The sequence below is a fragment of the Cololabis saira genome, chromosome 19 (genome assembly GCF_033807715.1).
Source record: "Cololabis saira isolate AMF1-May2022 chromosome 19, fColSai1.1, whole genome shotgun sequence".
Classification (NCBI taxonomy): domain Eukaryota; kingdom Metazoa; phylum Chordata; class Actinopteri; order Beloniformes; family Belonidae; genus Cololabis; species Cololabis saira.
Genome location: NC_084605.1, coordinates 31,808,405 through 31,829,128, shown reverse-complemented (window position 1 = coordinate 31,829,128; position 20,724 = coordinate 31,808,405). Strand labels below are relative to the sequence as shown.

The 20,724-nt window shown below is 42.3% G+C and overlaps 1 protein-coding gene across 10 annotated transcripts in view; it reads right to left on the bottom strand.

The window, feature by feature from the left end:
• Window positions 1–20,724, bottom strand: part of LOC133418761 (zinc finger MIZ domain-containing protein 1-like) — a 165,337-nt gene that overhangs the window by 96,911 nt on the left and 47,702 nt on the right. For 8 of the 10 annotated variants that reach the window (XM_061707576.1, XM_061707581.1, XM_061707578.1 and 5 more), the window contains exon 2: window positions 16,762–16,860. The gene's annotated coding sequence lies outside the window, so the exon portion shown is untranslated. Of the gene's footprint in view, window positions 1–1,474; window positions 1,570–16,761; window positions 16,861–20,724 lie in introns of all 10 variants that reach the window. The other 2 variants (XM_061707577.1, XM_061707585.1) reach the window with 1 other exon arrangement.

Below are 20,724 nucleotides of genomic sequence, written 5' to 3'. Positions count from 1 at the left end.
CAAGACGGTGCCAAATAACTCATTTCTTCACCTGCTGACTTAAAACAGGAAGTTGCAAGGCCACTGTGCAAAAACGGAGAACAATGCTCTCATTGTATCTGCTGACGATTTCAAAACTAATATTTTTTATGCTTTGAGCACAAAAGAGCGGAATTTGCTTCACCTTCACTCTTTGTCCACATTATGATTAAATAAAACCAAAAAACTGGAGTCAAAGCCTTAAGAAAATAAGTTAATGTCCTGTTTTCTTTTCTTTTAGCCACGTTTCATTAAGGTGTCACCAACATCACATGGATTTTGCAATCTGAGTAAAAAACATCCAGATAATTACAGTTATGCCGTATGTACTTTGGACTGCTGAACCATCAAAAAAAAGAGGCCCGGGGAGCTCTAGTGAAATTTTGATGCAATCCTCCATCTCTGTGTGTCGTTTGCAGCAGTCATTTCTCCGGGGAGCATTGATCCAGCATAATGGCTTTTGTTGGAAATGCTCACTCCACAATGGGAAGCTTTGTCTTGTGCCATAAGTGTTATCTGCTTTAGACGACACAGAGGCAGAATATAAACACAGCAGCCAGTGGAGTAATCTCCCCTCCACCACCACCACCACCAACCCTCCCCACACACACCTGGGTTTGTCACTGAATCAGGGCAAAACCCATTATGCCGAAATGATACATAAACAAATCAATTTTTTCCTTCTCATGCATGGTTTCACAAAACTATCCCTTAAAGCCGGAGGAACAGGCGCGGCGTTCGCTCGGAGCGCCACAGCTAAGACACGGAGCGGTGGTGAAACAGGACTCGTCAATGAAAAGGGAGACGGAGTTAACCATTTCGCCCGGGCTTTATCACTGGAAGCTCAATGAATGACACAAGATGTTGCACGAAAAGAGCTGAAAAGTAGCAAAGTGCACAGGATTTCATGCATACAGGACTGTCTCAGAAAATTATAATATTGTTATTTTCTGTAATGCAATTACAAAAACAAAAATGTCATCCATTCTGGATTCATTACAAATCAACTGAAATATTGCAAGCCTTTTATTATTTTAAAATTGCTGATCATGGCTTACAGTTTAAGAAAACTCAAATATCCTATCTCAAAAAATTTGAATATTCTGGGAATCGTAATCTTAAACTGTAAGCCATAATCAGCAATATTAAAATAACTGCAATATTTCAGTTGATTTGTCAGGATTCGTCAATGAAAAGGGAGACGGAGTTAACCATTTCGCCCGGGCTTTATCACTGGAAACTCAATGAATGACTTCCTTTCTCTGCGTTAGTCTCCTGAAAGGTTAAACGGGTATATCCTGGTGACCTTTCTTCCCCCCCAGGTCAACCGTAAACACGACCCCCGTCGTTTTTTCAAACGCCGCAGCGAAGCAGAGCGGTCAAAAAACCGAGGAGCAGAAAGTTCAAGCTCAAAGCACGACAAGCCCCGTGTTTTACCACAAGTAAGAAGACAAACCTGCACGCGAGTATAGGACGGGAGACGAGCGCGTTGGGAGCCACTGTCCTGCTCAGGGCATTGTAGTCAGAGAAAGAGCCCAGAGCTTTTGGTTCCTGGTGAAAAAAAACCAGAACAAATGGGGATTACAATATTTGAGGAAATAGTCTTTCAGCTGACCTACATCCCCCACAGAGAATCTAAATTATAATCCAAGCATACATGTTCGGCTATTGAATTCTCCGATTCTGTATCAACACCGTGAAATGACGTTAGATGGCAAATGAATGGGTAAAAAAGGAGATTAGGGGTTGGAGATACTGGCAGATCTGAAAGCATCTGGAGAGAGAAATGTAGGCTGACGGGCTCACGATTTCGGCGCATGCACTTTTACTTTAAAACTTGGCAGCTTCGGGCCCGAACATCTGCATCCATCCTAAGCACATTAACCCTCTCTAGCAGCCGACTAAAACAATACACGGGAAAAACCCACATTCAGAAGAGCTTAAGCCACATAAAATGATTCTTCACCCTTTAAACAGCAGACTACGCTTTCAATTATGCATTGAACCCTGAACTTTTAACACTCCAAAATCAATTTCTGTGATCCAGTTCTCACACACACACACGCATTTCAACTGGTTAAAGCTGATAATGATTTAATGCACATAGGTTAGCGAGAGAGACTGGCCTCATAATAGTATTTGTGCATAAACAACATCCATTAATGGCTTCAGAGATGCTTGTGGCACTTCTAAAAAGATTTATGTGCATCACAAAAAGCCCATCTATGACACTTCTAAGCTGAAAGTGTGAATATGTTTCATGGTCGCATGTAATAAGATCAAAATAACTAAAAAGTTCCCCTGTTTTGAAACTAATGAAGCTTAATTTGCTGCTCTAAACTGTAATTTGTTCTGCTTCATCACGGCACTATTGTTGGTTTAAATGCTGCGTTTCTGTGTGTGTGTGTGTGTGTGTGTGTGTGTGTGTGTGTGAGACGGGGAGAAAAAGAGAGAGAGAGAGAGAAACACACAGAGTGTGTTTACGAAGACCCAGGAAATACCAGGGACAGACAGGCTGCCGATTCTCCAGAACTGCATGTGACTGGAAACACACGGGCCAGACTGTTTGCATGTTTGCTTGAGGGCTGCGATAAGAACATTTGGGGGCAGAGAGGAAAACATATCAAAGGAGGGCTGAGCATCAGAATCTGCCCCCGACGCTGGAAGTGAGGTCCAGTTCTGGCTGCTTCCCTCTCAAATCTTTCTCCTCTCTCGCTTCTTGAGCAATCAGCCACCCCGAAGATTTGCACGCTCGTGTCTCCTGTAGCGCAGTGCAACCAGCCTCCTATGGCTTCCTGCGCTCATCACATTAGCATAATGCAGATGCGACTAGAGCCGGTAACCTTGCTGCTGCTCAGCACTATTTACAGCTGTTTACTCACAAGAGCTGTTAGAGCTGCTGCAGTTGACAGTTTTTTTTTTATCGTTTTGCTGCAACACCGCTGACACAATCAATGCTTCATTTGGACCTATTTATGTGCAACATTCACCATTTTAATGTAACAATGGGTCAAATTAATCTGGATTAGGAGATCACCAGCCATTACCGGAGCAAATATCTGGATTCTTGCTCTCTTTGTGTTTGGATTCGGTACACGGCGGTCCGTTTTGGCCGGTCTTTTGTGCTTTCCCGGCTTTGATGGTGTCGTGTCACTATTAATCTGTCGTGTCAGACGCCGTCATAGATGTCATTTAACATGGTCCGGCCAAAAAAGGTACGAGCAGCCGGCCTGAATAATTAATTCCTCCTGTTCATGCCGAGGAGACTCACTCTGATCACAGCTCCGGCCTGGTAACACGCTGTGATCTGATTGGCTAAAGCAAGGTCAGTGTCTTAAGAGACCCCCGCTCTAATATCCAGCAGCAATTAGTGGCCGCTGCGCGGGTGGTGCACATGTCCTGATATGATGGGGGGAGCGGCAGAGCCCGCAGGTGGAGATCTGATGTTGCATTTCTGCATGCCGTCACCGGGCGAACCGCGGCACGGAAAGCGAGTCGTTTATCGGACGCAACAGGTCTCAGAGGCCGGCGGTGAAAGGGGCGTTAACGTCGGTGAAAGTAAGCGAGCCGGGGACTGACCGGCTGTCCGCACCCTTCCCTCGGACAAGTAGGGATGGGCGGTATGGACTAAAAAATGTATCATGATAATTTCTGGCATTTATCCCGATAACGATAAAAATGAGGATAAAATAAATACCAATTCAACTCCACCTTTTCAACTATAAATCTATCTCACTCTCAGATCCGCCATGTTTGTTACACAAAAACCTCATCAATGGGAATTTATCCTCTTTCTTTCTTTCTTTCTTTCTTTCTTTCTTTCTTTCTTTCTTTCTTTCTTTCTTTCTTTCTTTCTTTCTTTCTTTCTTTCTTTCTTTCTTTCTTTCTTTCTTTCTTTCTTTCTTTCTTTCTTTCTTTCTTTCTTTCTTTCTTTCTTTCTTTCTTTCTTTCAGGCTCATTTCCTTCCTTCCTTCCTTCTTCCCTTCCTCTTTTCTCCCTTCCTTCCTCTTTTCCTTGTTTTCTCCCTCCCTCCCTTCCTTCCTTCCTTCCTTCCTTCCTTGCTTCCTTCCTTCCTTCCTTCTTTCCTCCTGCTCTCTCCTTCCTTCATTCTTTCCTTGTTTCCTTCCTTCCTTCTTTCTTTCCTTCCTTCCCTTCCTTCCTTCCTTCTTTCTTTCCTTCCTTCCCTTCCTTCCTTCCTTCTTTCCTCCTGCTCTCTCCTTCCTTCTTCCCTTCCTCTTTTCTCCCTTCCTTCCTTCTTTCCTTGTTTTCTTCCTTCCTTCCTTCCTTCCTTCCTTCCTTCCTTTTTCCCTTCCTTCCTTCCTTCCTTCCTTCCTTTTTCCCTTCCTTCCTTCTTCCTTTCCTCTTTTCTCCCTTCCTTCCTTCTTTCCTTGTTTTCTTCCTTGTTTCCTTCCTTCCTTCTTTCCTCCTGCTCTCTCCTTCCTTCCTTCCTTCCTTCCTTCCTTCCTTCCTTCCTTCCTTCCTTCCTTCCTTCCTTCCTTCCTTCCTTCCTTCCTTCCTTCCTTCCTTCCTTCCTTCCTTCCTTCCTTCCTTCCTTCCTTCCTTCCTTCCTTCCTTCCTTCCTTCCTTCCTTCCTTCCTTCCTTCCTTCCTTCCTTCCTTCCTTCACGTACGTTGTGCGTGGATTTAACTCAGAACAATAAATCAGTTTTACACAAAAACATCAACGGGAATTTATCATTTTTACCGCGAGATGACAAATTCTTATCGTGAGGAATTTTTTTGACGGTAAATCGTGAACGGTAAAATATCGCCCATTCCTACGGACAAGACACAGGACCTGAGGGGGGTGGGAGAAACTCACTGCTCATGTGGAGGACAGAAAGGACCCACTGTCTCCACCGAAACACAGAGGCAACAAAGAAGTCAAACAAAAAAGTTGGGAGCATAATAGCCGAGAGATGGACAGTGAACAAGCTCCCGTTGACTCCCGCATGAGTCAATCCATTGTGAGGCGCACAGCGCACAAGTCGACTTCCCAGTGAATCAGAGCAGTCAGCTGCCGTGCACCACCTCGAGGCACGGGGCCAGTGCAGCACAGGACGGCAGACATGTGACCAGCTGTCTCATACGAGCGCTGCTACGGCCCTGAGACACAGACGTGGACAATGCGCTCTCAAAGAGGTTCTTTCTAATGTATTTACTTCAAAAAAAACGATCGAGCAGGTCCTCTCAGCTCGTCGTCACGTGGATGTAATATACGGCCGTGATATAAGGCCCGAGGAAGCAGGTGTTTGTAAATCTATAGATAACTGTGACTTGTGATTTACAGGCTGCTGTCAGGAGGGTGCAATGACATCAATACTGCAGCAGGAGGTTGTCTGAGGCCTAGCTGAGTACACTAAAATACCTCTTCAGCCCCCCAACACACACACACATAGATAGATACACGTATACACACTACTGACAGCGATGGAGACTCTACATGTGCAGCTGTCTAAATATTACCTCACCTATTCTCCTCTTCATTTGGCCATTTCCCTACTCCCCTCGCTGCAGGATGAGTTTAGGACGGACAAATGTTCGACCAGCACAAGTGGGGATGTCCACATTTGGCACACTGTCGCCTCGTTGACACGCCGAAGCAGATCAGTCAAGGGGCTGGGAATAACTCACCTTCTGTCGTCCAGCTTTCAGCTATAACCAGCCGCGCACCTGTGGTCCCAATTATCTTGCAGCTCACGGTAATTAGATTATTCTAAAAGTAAATAATGTTTTATTATCATATCACTGCATGCAATTTTAATGCAGTATATGTAAGACGCTGGAGTAAGAGGACAAACAGAGCCGTTTGAAGTCCCCTGCTCTTTATTGCATTACTGCCTCGGCTTGTTCTCCTTATGCAAAGACTCCCCAGGTGCATGAATGTTTCATGGCCACCATGCTGCCTGCTTCCTTCTGTTCATATCCAGTCATTCCCGGTCCTCCCCTGAGGAAGTTAAAACACTGTCAACTGCATTCGCGTGCACTCTGCCACCGCCATGATCCGTCATTAATTGGGGGGGTGGGGAATGGCACAAAAGACGATTGTTTTCTCTTCGATGAGTCGATCATTTCACTCATCTACTAACCATGTCATCTTCATCGTCACCTTCAATCCAAAATCTTACTAGGCCTGTGTTGAAAAAATCAATTTCCCAATTCTAAATCGATTCTCATATTAATTCCTAAAAATCGATTCATATGTCTAAAGATCGATTTTAAAATTTTTTAATTTTTTAATTTTTTTTTTTGGGGGGGATTTTTTTTAATTTTCTTTTATTTATTTATGTATTTTTTTTTCATCATTACATCACAACTTTTGGTTATTTTTTTGTTTATCCCCAAAAAAGGAATGTTTTGTTGGAGACGAGAATAACTGGTGCCATGTTTTTGCCTTTAAATATGTTTAAAGGTATGAAAACATTAAAGTGTTAGGTTATAATTACATAAATTGTCTATATTTCATTACTTTATATACTGTCTTGGGGTTACATTTGCAAAAAATTAATTAATTAAAAACCAAAAAATAGACCGAAAATTGAACAAATAAAAACGGAATGTGGGAAAAAATAAAAACTATTTCATCCGTCTCTGTTTCCTCCCTGGATCTGTTTGGTAATTCTGACCCACGATGTTTCTGAAAGCAGTTCTATCAGCATTCTGGGAGCTGATTGGTCCTTACAGCATCATTAGCTGCCAATACTTTCTGTTTAATCTCAATATAATACTAGTAGTAATATTTTGCATAACTACAGTCATATCATTCATGCAACAGCTCAAAAAACTGTTATAATAACACCAACCCAAATCAATATCGGAATCGAATCGGATCGAATCAAATCTTGATAATCGATTCTGAATCTTAAGAATCGGAATCGAATCGATTCTTGACATTTGAATCGATCCCCAGCCCTAAATCTTACCAAACAATCTGTTATAAATTCAGTTGGGTTTTTTTTTAGCAGAAAAAAAGCTGAATTCCCTTCACCTTCAGTGACCTCTGTTCAAAGCTCACATGCAACTCAAAGCCAGGAAAGAGTTGTTTAGGTTAGCAGGAAGAGTGGAAGGGGGGGTGTAAACAACTACCTAAAGATCTCCCTACCAACACCTGGATCACACAGATGACGCAGCATTTCAGGGGTACTCGTATTAAGGAGCTTTGGAACAAGCCCATCTACATGGGGTGCTTTCCCACACTAACTGGAGCTGGCGGTCTTCTGGGGCGAGCAAAAGCATCGTCGAGAGCGATATCAATCTATTCATGTACAGTAGCTGGAGGCAAGCAGGCTCTCTTCAAACAGGCAAGAAGTGTCTTTTTTGGCCATTTCAGACCAGTGGGAGCAAGACTGGAATGCAATAATTACAGTCATGGGAAAAATAATACACCCTCTTTGAATACCACGGTTATCCATATCAGGGCATAAAAAAAAAACTTTTTTTTTTTTTTTTTTACTTCTTTGATCCCTTCCAGGTCTTGAATACAACCTTGGATAAACAGGAACCCACAGCAAAACAAATTATGGGATTATTTGACAAAGACCACTTTAAAATGCAGAAGCGGTGATACTGTACATCAAAGTCTGGATTCACCATTCCCCTTCACTGTCATTCGCCAAACACATCAGAGGCAAAGTTATGGGCATGGCTCCATTTAAAAACACAGATGGCAGCGGCGATAACTTGCAGTAACTGTGTTCTGTATGACGTTATCAGACTTTTACATCATTGCGGAGGAATTTTGACTCACTCTTCTTTATAACTTTTGTTCAGTTCATTTAAGTTTGCAGACATTTGTTTGTGCACAGCTCTTGGTATGAAAAAAAAAAGATTGCGATCAGGGCTTTGGCTGGACCGTTGCACCTTGATTCCTTTCTTTTCAGGCATTCAATGTGTTTGTGATCATCTTCCTGTTACATGACCAAATCTCAGCCGAGCTTGAGCAGCTCCAGTCCCTCCCAGTTGATTAAAATGCTTTGGTATACATAGAAGTCCACGGTTGACTAAATGCCTACTCGGATGTGATTAGCTTTACAGGGAAAGGTGAGGGAACGAATACCTGCAATATTAATGATCAAGTTGCATGGGATAAGAAATCAAAGTAAAACTATCAGAAGGGGGAGGAGTAACCTGACTTACCTCCGTTTACCTCTGTTTCATGAAACGTAACGAATTTCAATCTCCCTACAAGTAACCTAAAATAGTTACAATTTTGGTCCGTCCCATCGTTTCTTGAAACGATTTTTCTTCAGTCCAACCTCATATTAAACCATTTTCAACATCACTTCACGAATGCTTGGTTGCACAGAAGACGCAGCATCCCCTGCATTAGAAACCTCTTCCCAGGCCCGTGTCCTGCTGCTCCTCGTCACCCTCATAGCCCTCTAACGGAGGCTAACAAAGGCCCTGTCCCAATACTCCCACTACCCCTACTTTTCAGCCCTACCCCTAAATTTTGCGCGTTCCCGTGAGGGTAGTGGTGTCCCAATTCCTCTTTCCACCTAGGGGGAGTGAAGAAAAGTAGTGTAGTGGCTATGAATCTGTCCCTACGGATCGAGGGATTTCCGATGCTCACTAGTTTGATCTAGGGACAGAAAAATTTCCCAGAATGCTTTTCGTCGTCATTTGCGGACTGAATCAAAAAAAAAAAACATGGTGGACATTTCTTATTTTTAGTGAATAAAATCAATATTTTGAGTTAGTTTCTGCATAAAAATGCGTTTTAATTACATTTCTAGCGAGAAATATATATTTTACTTTCATAACATTCACTCAGTGAATGTACATAATCACTTGTTTGCCCGATGTTGCGAAGATAGGGGTAGAGGGAGTATTGGGACAGGCCTCTGGGAAGATTTCAAGTGCCTTAAAATCTGTGCCTTCTTTTTTAGGGGTAGTGGTAGTGAGGGAGGGCTAGTGGAAGAAAGTAGGGGGTGTATTGGGATTGGGCCAAAGTCTTTTTTCTTTTCTCCGCTCCAGTTGAAATTACATTTATCAGCATGCCTGACGATCTTTTAACATGAGACACAGGTAGACCTGCAGGTTGAGGGTGCACCTCCTACAAGAAGCCCAGGTCATGTGGCTGCAGAACAAGCCTGAATCATTCCCCCTCCGCCGCCATGCTGAACAGAGGTGCTGTTTATGATGGCAGTAGCTACCCTGATAGCAAAATATGACTGAATCAACGTTGAAATATGGTTTGGAAGAAACATTTAATCCATGTTGAAGCCATGTTGAAGCCTGTGGTCCGTGACAAACAGAATACGTTGATTCAACATTGATTACACATTGGTATTAGAATTGGATGATTGATTGATGGTTGTTCCACCATCAATCATCGACCCTAACCAAAAATCAACCTTTTTGATCGATTCAACATTGATTTAACATCTTTTGCTATCTGTTCACTTTCATCTCCTCTGTCCAAAAGAACAATGTTTAAGAAGTTGTGTGGTTTTGCAACATCAAAATGAATAAATGTTGCCTTACCTGCTGGACACTACTGCCCTTATTTTTAACAGCTTGTGCTTTTTATTATTTTACTTCTTCTCTTCTTATTCATAATTGTATGTCAATGTAAAGCACTTTGAATTACCTTGTGTTGAATTGTGCTATATAAATAAACTTGCCCTGCCTTGCCTTTAGGTTTTGCCAAACTTGGTATTAACCGTTAATATATAAAAGGGAGACAAAAGAAGAAGTAGTTGTTTTTTTCAAATGCAAACTTAAACTATGTTGCCATGTTCTTTTTGAAACTTTTTGTCCTAAAACCCCTTCCAGGCATAAGAAATACTTACTTAATACACAAACTCAATGTGAACAAACAATGTGAAGTGTAACTCCACAGTCTGCTTTGGGCTTTTTTGTGTTAATTTAATGAGGCTATCTAGGTTATATGTTAGCAATGAAAGCAGCACATTGACACCACGGTTCTCTCATGTGCTCGGACACAACCAGATATACAATAACTGTCCACATAGCAGCTCCTTTTTTCATTGAAGCCATTTCAATAACTTAATTTAATCATGAATACAAAAAGATAAAAAATAAATCCAATGCTTGAAAACCAAGGCGTAATTAACCCTGTGAAATGAAGTAAGACTAAAAAAAACAACCTTAACTTCAATAAACAGGTTCTTCTATTAGTCATCCTGCTGTAAATAAATCTAAACTGTGCCACTTTAATGGCACTCGGAGCTGCTGATGTGCTAATTCAAGGCCCTGCAGCGCCGCCACTATCATCTTTTCATTAGCTTTATCCAGACGTATTACAAATAGAGCATTTAACAGAAGCTGAGAGAAACCGAGTCAAGCTTGTTAGGTCTTGGTCGTATTCCACAACAGAAAAATGTACCAGTTAAATGAGACTTGTGACAGAAATAGACTCAAACGAGCAGAGAAGAGGGCAACGTGATTACATTTCAAGAAGCGGCAGCAAAGGTAGCCAACATTTCAATGCCAAGTGTCCCTTAAACGTATCACAAATTTTTCGATTAATTAATTTGCTGGCCCGTGAAGCGTAGCTTATTCAGGTTATTCATCACGAGCAGGAAATTGACAAGTTCTCCGCGTGTCAGGAGGATATCGGCTTTAATTTTATATCAAAGGAAGCAAGCACTGTTTCATTTATTTAATAATCATTTTTCTTCCCGGAGTCTCTGTCTGAACAGAGTTAGGCTGATAACTCACACAAAGACACGTGAGATGTAAAGGTTTTACTGTAACGGGTCGCAGGACGGTATGAAGTTCATCTCGGAGCCAACTGTTATTAAACGGTTTCCTCCTGGTGTTTGTCAACCCCAACCATGGAACATCTGTCCTGAGCACGCAGACACGTTGTACTGTCAGTCATGCGTGTTCTCGCACGCCCCTGACATGTAACCGGCGGCTACGGCGGTCACCTCTGCAGACGTGCACTGGTTTGGGGTGCGTGTGCAAGCACGAGTCCAGGCGTCTATGTTTGCAAGTGTCTATGGGAGAGCGGAGATGACGGCGCGTTTATTTTTAGTCCAGTACACCGAGTCCTGCTGCTGTATTATGCTCTGTTCCTAGGGACGGGCGGCCCTGTCGTCCACAACAACCAGGGAGCACCAGGACGGATCCTCTCATGATCCCTGACCCTTAACCCGCCGGCTCCTACACGAGTGGGAGAGGCCTCTCGAGATTCCTGGGCGCCAGTTTAAGGACGCCTGTCTGCGGAGACAGGGATGCTTTTCTTGACAGATGCCTTGTTCATCCACCTCTTTTTCCGTCCGGTGGACTAATTGGCTAATAATTCAGCTGTCACCCTGGCAAGCTATCTCGTGTTTTTCTCGTGGGAATACCACCTCCAAACAAACTCTGCCTTGGAAAAAGTTTCCCACATTTGTGGAGAGCACGGTTTGGCATTGCAGGGAAACTCAGTGACTACGTTTACATGCAGTCAAAATTCGGGTTATTGCTAATATTCCAGTTACTGAAACATTCGGAATATTCCGTTTACATGCGTGAGCAAACAGGGTTATCTCTGTATACATGGTAATTAATCATTCGGGATATCTGGATCAAACCAGTGACGCGCGGAGAACGTGATGACGCAATTAGCGTCATTTCTGCTTCTTCTTCCTGTATCCAAATTCAAAACAAATGCTGCTTCACGCAACTTTTCGCTCACCTTCTTGTAAATCTGGCTATCCGGGTACTTTCTACCGTCTACAAATGCCAAGATGTTCATTTCATTACATTTATGAAGTGATTAGTCTCCTCCTGGTCTTGTTTCTCCGTGTTTATAAGAACTTCCTGGACTCAAAAGACCAGGATTCCTTGCAAACAGAGCATGCGCAGAAAACAAATTCATGTTCCGTTTGATCGGGATATTCCGTTTACATGAACGAATATTCGGGTTTTAAAAGGAGTAACCCAGGGGTCATATTCGGGTTTTTAAAAACCCAAATATGAGCAAATTCGGGTTATTCAAAGGGGTTATTGGTGTTTACATGGCCGTGCAAATTCGGGTTATTGCCAATATTCCGGTTTTAAAAGGGTTATTGAGTAATGTAAACGCAGTCAGTGTTTCAGTCCGAGGAAAACCCCCCTGAAAAGATGAGATGATAGAGGGATCTCCAGCACAATGAAGACGGAAACCTTGCGTTATCTCTTCGGGCCAAGTTACTCACGCAGCTCCGAGGTCACTAATCTGACACACGGCAACAATGAACCTCGGAATCGAGCCTTTCACGAAGCCCCACGTGTGAAATCCTCGGATCCTATTGTTTTTTATTGAGATGCAGATTGAAATTTTGCAACCTCATCATGCTTTTATTGTTGTTTTTCCACTTAAAATGAAACCAAACAACACTTTCATAAAAAAGAACTGACAGAAAACTGCTGCCCCCCCTCCCCCCAGCAACATTTAAAACACAATTTAGGAAACTGTATGGACAGTTTAAATAGTACTTTAACAAAGCACATCTTCCTATTTTCAGCTGTACCTAATCTCTTTATTTCCAACTAAACACGGCTCTTGTCCCCAGAAAGATTAACGTCGCAAGGATTACAGTAGTTCATTTCTCTTTATCCCCCCAAAAAGGAATTTATTCCTCACAGCAACACTTCCATGTCTAACATTTCTGTTTTCTCACTATGATCTATAAAACTAAAGATCTTGTAAACGCAAGTGTGCAGCCAACAATCTCACCAAGTCTGAGCTTGTATCTTTTGTCATCAGTTCAGCAGCACATGGCAGGAGTTCCTTGCTACAGGAAACACCCATGCCGAGTCCCTGCGACAGTTTGATCACACTCAGTTTAGCTGCTTTTCGCTCAGACCTCTGGACTTTTACTATGAACGGCAAGCGACGTACCGGCAGAGCTGGGTAGAGGAGCCAAAGATTGTACTCAAGTAAAAGTACTGTTACTTCAGAATAATATGACTCAAGTAGAAGTAAAAAGTAGTCATCCAAATAATTACTTGAATAAAAGTAAAAAAGTACTTGAAAAAACTGCTCAAGTACTGAGTAACTGTTGAGTAACGTCTGAAGTACTAAATAATCATCTTCAGGCAAATTAAATCAATAAAATAAATAAAAAATAAAAAATAGCTAAATTAAATTAAATTAATCTTAAAGTAAATTCAAGTACTTTAATAAATAATGTACGACGGAGTATTAGGGCCAAAGTAATACAAAAAAAATTGGAAATTACAAGAATAAAGTCATAATATAATGAGAATAAAGTCGTAAAATTACGAGAATAAAGTCGTAATTTTGCGAGAATAAAGTCGTAAAATTACGAGAATAAAGTCGTAACATTACGAGAATAAAGTCGTAATGTTGCGAGAATAAAGTCGTAATATTATGAGAATATAATTTATGAGAACTCTAACAGGAAGAGCTTCTTCTCCCTGTGTTAAAATGAAGAATATTGAGCATCTTGTGAAGTTATATTTATATATTTATAATATATTACGACTTTATTCTCGTAATATTATGACTTTATTGTCGTAATTTTACGACTTTATTCTCGTAATATTATGACTTTATTCTCGTAATTTTACGACTTTATTCTCATTACATTATGACTTTATTCTCGTAATTTCCTTTTTTGTTTTTTTTGTTTGGCCCTAATACTCCGTCGTAATAATGAAATAATAACAGAATAAAAAAATAAATTAAGCACAAGTAGCACAAAATTTCCAGCCTTTGTACTTTTCTTTTTTAACCAGGCAGAACTAGAACAAACATGAACTCATAGAAACTCTGTGTGTGTTTGAGTCTGTGTAAATGTGACAAAACATGCAAAAAAAACATTTTTCCCAAAGAATCACCCAGTGATGTCATGAGATTGACGTGTACGCGGATAAAAGGGATAAAAGAAAAGTAACAGCTCAACGTAGCCTAATGTAGCGGAGTAAGAGGAACAGTTTCTTCTTCACAAATCTACTCAAGTAAAAGTAGAAAGCATAGTGATTCAAAACTACTCCTAAAAGTACAAAATTTCCCAAAACTTACTCAAGTAAATGTAACGGAGTAAATGTAACTCGTTACTACCCACCTCTGCGTACCGTTGGTGAGGGGAACGAGGGAACTGCTGGTGAAGGTGTGAAGCAGAGCTTTGCTGCGGCTGCAGTCTATGCTTTTCTGTTACGTATATTTACCAAAAATCTCCTTAGTAGAAGTGAAGGGACAATCATTTTCCTAACGGGGTTGTGTGTTTTGGAACGTGGAGTTAAGTGGCGGGCTCTGCTGCCTTTGTTTGCCCGAGCAGGGGGACACGAGTACAGAGAGGCAGGGGCGCAGGGGCCAGGCCCTCCATCCTTCCTGTTCAGTTACCAGAGGCCTCTCGCTTATCACTTCCAGATCTCACAAGAACAGAGAGAAAGAGACCACTGACAGGAAGGCCATTTCTTCCCCCTCCCCTCCCCTTCCCCCCCCTTTTTCCTTTAGAGAAGTTAACAGAAAGTCTGCACCTTCATGTCACGCAGGAAAGTCGTTGCTCATTAGGATTTAAACTGGAGCCGCGGAGAGAAAAGACCAACCTGGCAACCTTGAGATTATCAGTTCCATGTGAAAACTGCATTGTGGTGAAAGAACTAGTCTACTAATCAATTAGAACAGGGGTCGGCAACCCAAAATGTTGAAAGAGCCATATTGGACCAAAAACACAAAAAACAAATATGTCTGGAGCCTTAAAAAGTGAAAAGTCTTATTTAAGCCTTAGAATGAAGACAACACATGCTGCATGTAGCTATATTAGCTATTATTGGGGGAAGAGTTTTTTTTTCATTATGCACTTCGAGAAAAAAGTCTAAATGTTCAGAAAAAAAGTCTAAATGTCGAGGAAATAGTCAAACTTTCATGAAAAAAGTCGAAATGTCGAGAAAAAAAGTCAAAATTAATGTTGAAGTACAATCTCAAGAAAAAAGTCGAAATGTCGAGAAAAAAGTCAAAATTTCGATAAAAAAGTTGAAATGTCGAGCAAAAAGTTGATATTTCGAGAAAAAAGTCGAAATTTCAAGATTAATGTTGAAGTACAATCTTGAGAAAAAAGTCGAAATGTTGAGAAAAAAGTCCAAATGTCGAGAAAAAAGTCTAAATTTCGAGAAAAAAGTCGAAATGTCGAGATTAAAAAGGAAAGGAAAAAAAGAAGAAAAAAGAAATAAAAAGAGAAAAAAAGTAGAAAAAAAGAAAAAAAGAAGAAAAAAAGGAAAAAAGAAGAAAAAAAAGGAAAAAAAAGGTCAAACATTTTTGAAAAAGCTCCAGGAGCCACCAGGGCGGCGCTAAAGAGCCGCATGCGGCTCTGGAGCTGCGGGTTGCCGACCCCTGAATTAGAAGAACAGAAAATACCGTAACAAGATTTATTATGAGGCTTTATGTAACACACAAGTGACAAGTCTAAACTGAAAATGTGTTGATATTTCTCTGACGCCAAACGTCAAAGCATTCATTGTTTGATTTTCTAGCGGCTAAGGAGGAAAAAAAGCAGGATGAAAGAGCTTGTAATCATCCTGCAGCCTTAATCACGCTGGATCTTTGAAGATTATAGGACATAAAGTGACTGTTGCTGTTTTTCTTCGCACAAAGGCAACATTGCAACAGAAACCTCCGTCCCCGAGGTGAGAGATCTCGCTGAGAGGCTTTTCGCCATGTCCCCCTGTTCATGTAACATCCCCCTCCATTTCACTTGCTATCACTGTCTCTACCTCGCCTGACATTTCCGCAATAATCACTTTGGTTTATCCCACTCAGCTGTGCGACGGGCAGATGTTTGTCAGACCGCCGTATTTCTCAGCATTCACACTGCTCAAATCAAGATTAACCCCTCTTATCTGTTCAGTAAGCGTGTGCGTGTGTGTCCTGGATGTCCTAAATCCTAATCCACAGCAGTATTGTATAATACAGCGGACAAACCAATTACATTCCCCCCTTTTCATGACATAATTCTCACTTTTAGTTTTAACGTATTGAGCTAAAAGTTGCGCATAGAGGCTTGGTGATAAAAGGGACGGTCGTGATCCTCTTTACGGTGCATGCTCAGACTGCATATGGTACATAAGCACTTTGTTACTCAGAGCAACCCCCCCCACCCCCCTCTACCCCCTTTTCCAGAGGAGCTCCTGATGAAATCAACATGTTGGGCGAGCAGAGCCGACACCGGCCACACACAAACTCGCAGCCATCGCATGTTTACCCAAGACCCCTCCAGCGTGGCGGAGGACGGGACACGTCAGAGCGGACAAAGCTGGTGTCTTTAAGTCTGCGGCCGTATCCATTTCCAGTGATAGCTTTGTCTGAATCCAGCTGTGAGATCAGGTTCGAAATATTTCAGGCAAAAATAAGCATCCCAGGAAAGCCTGGTAAATCTCAGGGACTAAGAAAAAAAAAAAAACAACACCCACCCAAACATGTGAGCACTCGTGATTTATCGCCGTCCTCTCGATATGTGTAAAGAGTAAATCAAGCCCTGTTAATGAGGTGAAACAGTATTTACTGCAACGTCCTTATGAATTTACACGTAAAAGACAACTTTCTCTTTGTCCACTGATACAAACCACCTATGCACCGAAAAATTGCTACTTCTAGTAAAAAAAAAAAAAGGTGGAGCGGCTAAACATTCGACCTGTTACCAGACCTTTGGGTTTAAAACTGTCGTATGCACGCCAGTTTTCAAACGCGTGAATGGATATAGCAACTGAATCGCGGCGCACTTATCAGCGGCGCTCTGCAACTCCCAAGTCATACGTCACGGAAAAACAAGAAAAGAAAACTCACCTGTGTTGTTTTTAAGCCTTGATTTGTCACCACGAAGAACCCCCCCACCCATTCACACACCAGGGGAGGAAACAGCCCAGCGCGTCCTGTCTTCTGCTCCTGAGGAAAAAGAAAAAAAAAAAAAAATCAGATTAAGGCAAGAAAAAATGCATCAGTCTCCAAACGCTGAATTATTTCATTTGCATACCCTTCCCTGAAAAAATCAAGCCCACTTGGCAACTTCACTTCCCACAGATTCCTTTGGGCTTTGAGTGGCTTCCATCTGCGCCTGTGATACTTTCCCTCTCTGCACGGATAAGCTCCTTCACGCTCTCGTGCCCATGAAGGGCGACTCAAAAGCGCAGCCGATACTTCCCCATGATCAGCGTGGCACCATAAACATCCACCGCCGGAGTAAGTTCACCGCCGTGGCACAGTCACAACTCACTTCCAATTGACAGATAAGCCCATTAAGACGGGCCATTGCTATAGTTGAGCACTTTGCCTGACCGGCAGGGCCCTTGGCATTCTGGGGGGCTCGGAAACCGGCGCATTAGTTGGAAAGCGAGGCGAAGGTTAAAAATGTAAGGAATCACGTATCCAAATCCATTAACGAGTCACTGGAAAAGCTTATTTCTAATCCATCAATGAGCACACTTATGATGACTGACTTAATAATTGCATGCTGGATTCAATAAATCAGGTAGCAGTACCCGAGTCGGTGAGGTGAGTCTACTGCCACAAAACCTTAAACGCTATGGAAAAAGTCCCATTTGGATGTTGAAGTGTATTATTTCAGTCTTAAGGGATGGTGATTAGAGGGTGAGTCACGGCTAAATTAAGGTTCTCTCTTTGAATAAAGGCTCTTGTTAAGGTGGTGTTTGGAGAGCATCTTTTAAGGTAGCAGGCTTGGCTTCTGACTCGGCCTCTTTGTTCGAAGATCATGAGATTTATTTTCGTCGAAGAGTCAAAGAAAAGGAAAAAGGCGGCAGCGACAGGGTTTTTTTCCTCCCATTTTTCTTATTATTATCAAAGTTGCATTGTGCTTAAAGGTATTGTGACATCATTTTTAACATGCTTTTAACACTATTAAAAGTCTTGGCCAACATCCCTCAAATGTGTCTAAAAGAGTGTAACAAGAAAAACTTCACTCTAGTACTCCATTCCTGGCTTTTTATGACAGTGTTTTTTTGCGCTGTGAAAAACGCTTCCTTTTCCCCCTTTCCTGTCAATCATTGCTCCGCTCCTCCTCCAAACCTCCTCCAAGCCAGCCATACGCTCACAGCGGCGTCGGAGAGTTAAGCCGGGAGCGACAGGCGAAGCATGCACGGAAAAGCCGTAGCCTACGCCGTAGGGTTCAGCGTACGGTGCGCGTCGCCGCGTAACCCTACGCCGTAGGCTCTGCGTCGGTGTAACGCGGAACCATAAATCAGCCTTTATGGTGCGCTGGAGAGGAGAGGAGGCAGGGAGCTGGGTGGAGGGGGCGGTGATTTAGCGGGTCTATACGTAACGACCCGCCACCAAACCAGATGCGCCGTTTTTGCATAGTTATGCGAAAAATCCCAGAAAGCACACAATACACTGAGGCCACGTTTACACGTAGCCGGGTATTTACAAAAACGGATATTTCCCCTCTACGTTTTCAAAAAAATCCTCGTTTACACGGACCCGCATGAAAACGCTCTTAACGTCATGCAAGCCAATCAGAATCCTGGAAAAACATCAACAAATGACACGTGTGTAACTTCCAGTTAAGGCTGATTTATGGTTCCGCGTTACATTAACGCAGAGCCTACGGCGTAGGGTACGCGGCGACGCGCACGTACCTTGTGCGTCGCCGCGTACCCTACGCCGTCGATTTAACGCGGAACCATAATTCAGGCTTCATGCTGCTGGCTGACGCGCTCACAGGCTTGAATGAGCAGGAGGCTGGACGGGGGGGGGGGGGGAGTTACTTTTAAGTGTGACTTTAGAATATTAAACAGGTAAAATACAAGAAAATATTGACGGGGGCCAAACTAATTGTAAACACAGGTCGCACACATGACGCTGGTGAGTTTCTGGTGCATAATGTGACGTTCTGAAGCTTAAATCTCCGTTTTCCTCCGTTTTCCTCCGTTTAGACGCAAACGGGAAAACGGAGTTTTTGAAAATCTCCACTTTGGCCGGAGTTTTCAGAAATGATCGTTTTTGGTGACTTTGACCGCCGTTTCCGTGTAAACGAACGGCCAAAACGCATGAAAACGCCTCCGTTTTTGTAAATACCCGGCTACGTGTAAACGGGGCCTGAATGTTAAAAGTTTGTTGTTTTTTGGGTGTAATTGATGTCAAGACACCCAACAAAACACAAAAAATCAAGAAAAATTTGTTTTTCATGTCACAATACCTTTAATTATAAGTAGAATTTGAGTATGTAAGACATGTTTTTTTGTTTTTTGTTGTTGGAGTCTTGTTTTAGTATCATTTTCATCGCTAGCCGTTCTCAGCCCCCCCAGCCAGAACTCCTCTGGTTTCTGACCTCATGCTTAAACTGAAATTACAAGGCTAATGCTCCAAATATAAAAAACGGTCTTCACAACAAGGTGTATTTTCACATTCAGTGAGACAGGGTGGTCCCTTGCGTCTTGTGCTTCTTTTCCCCCCCCCCCCCCTTTCTCTTTCTTTATGATTGGAAGATTTTTCAGGCTGCATTTCTTTCCCTGCTGGAAGTGTCGATCTCTGAAAAGAGAAAGTGGAGGAGCGCTGGCGGCTCAATGGGTCGGCCGGGAGGAGGAGGACGAGGCGGAGGGGGCTGACGCTGGGTGCCTCCTTTTTTTAAAGCCAGATTCTCCCCAGATACATCTGTGCTATTCATCAACAGTTTTTCCAGGGCTGCTAAAAATCAATGTGCTCTGCACTGCAAACAGTTCATAATGACGGGGGATGGAGGAAAAAGGGAAGAAAAAAAAAAAAAAAAAAAAAGCCCAACTGCAACAGAATTGATTTGTTTAAGTACAATAACACGGCTCTGCAGCGCTGTGAGGAGGAGGCTCAAGTGCCCAGACAAAGACTGACTGGCAGTATGAAACCACAAGCAGTAATTAATATACTGCTGGCAAAGTGCAAATCTTATCAAATTAAAGGAGTTTTTCTTTAAATTACTACCTGACAGACGGGACAAACACACACAGGCACACAATGAAGTGTGTAACTGATCTGCCGGTACGTATACAGTACATAAAGAGAACGTGGGCCACGTTTAGCATCTGCAAGGTGTTTAAATTAGATGGGAAAACACATTATTATTTCATTTCATTTCATTTTTCAAAGGTTTGTTTGCTTTGCTTTTGCACTTTTCAGTTGCTGTTGGGGTACCTTAATGCTCTGAAACTACTTTTGCTTTGAGTTAAAAGACCTTTTATAGAGGATGCCCATAAAACAAAAACGCCTTGTGAAAAAAATACGGCTGTCCGGTGAGGCTGAGCAACAGCGCTTCTTTTACTTTTTCTTCCAACTTGGTAAATATTATTTCTTGATCACATTATTTGCCGTCAAGTTTATCGATACAAAAATATATATTCCAATTATATATGTCCATGCATGTAAACATGAATGGTTTTCTACCATGAGTTGCGTTAAGTCACTGAATGTAAAGCACATGCAAGAACAGATTGTTATTTCAAAGAGCCAAGTCATCAAAAACAAACAAAAAAAAGGTAAAAAGAAATACTTTCACAAGGTGAGATATTCCTCCTGATACTGCAAAAACCCAGACAGAAGCCTGGAGTAAATTGTGTCAACACAGGCCACCACAATAAAACATTTCTCCCCGTCTCTTTTAAGCTGGCCACGGAGGTGCATTTATCATTGTTATTATTCCTTCAGAGAGGCCCTCCCAAGTTTAATTGAGTCCTCATGGAGTCAAAATCCCCTTTGTTACTGCAACCACCGGAGTTGGACAGGCTCGGTCCTCCCCGTTCAGCTACAGGTTTTACTGGCTCCACG